This window comes from Acyrthosiphon pisum, chromosome X (genome assembly GCF_005508785.2).
Source record: "Acyrthosiphon pisum isolate AL4f chromosome X, pea_aphid_22Mar2018_4r6ur, whole genome shotgun sequence".
Classification (NCBI taxonomy): Eukaryota; Metazoa; Arthropoda; class Insecta; order Hemiptera; family Aphididae; genus Acyrthosiphon; species Acyrthosiphon pisum.
Genome location: NC_042493.1, coordinates 55,315,659 through 55,316,512, shown reverse-complemented (window position 1 = coordinate 55,316,512; position 854 = coordinate 55,315,659).

Genomic DNA, 854 nt, shown 5'->3' with positions numbered 1-854 from the left:
CAGGGGCGTATTTACGGGGGTTGAATTTTGGGATAAATCCGCCCCCATAGCTCTTTAAATACATGTCTATTATTATATATAATTTTTACATCGTAATCTGTTAGCTAAAATTCTTGTTATCCGCCCCGTACAAAAAATATTAAATACGCCACTGTTAAAAGCAATCCGAACGCTTCCACTTTTTCCGAATTCTTTTCGTGGACGTCGTTGCGTATAATATATAACTGTTTTTTTTATTTTGAATTTACGCTTTTAAGCTTTTTACGAGTTTTTTAAGAACAGTTTTTTGGTATACTTAACTGTTGCGACCTCGTGCACTGTAAATCACAATATTAAAACAAGATTATTATCAGTTTTTATCCCCATCGTTTTCCTAAAAACGCAGTTAAAAACATCGTTCGCTGTACCAAATAACAATAGGTACTATGTTATATTTCACATAGTATTAAAAAATAACATTTTGTTCGACAAAATATTAACGATAAAAGCAGCAGCAATACACGTCTTCTCGCGTAATAAATGCGAACGAGTTTACAGAATCGTAATTATATATTTCATGACCTCGTGCTCGTGGATTGCAGTGGCCCCTCGAGTGGCCCACACCTGTAGCAGTTATATGTATAAAAATGTACGAACGTAACACTGAACAATCAAATAGCGTTTTATTAACTATCACGGCTATAGATAGTATGGTTGACTATCGACGTATGATTCTCATACTTGAAGAGCATAGGCGCAAATAGTCAAATTATTTTGGGGGGACTAAAGCCCCTCCTATAATATTTTCTAAAAATTATATATGCTCAGTACTAATAACTGACTTTTGAACTGGGGGGACTTGGCAGAAATGTGGG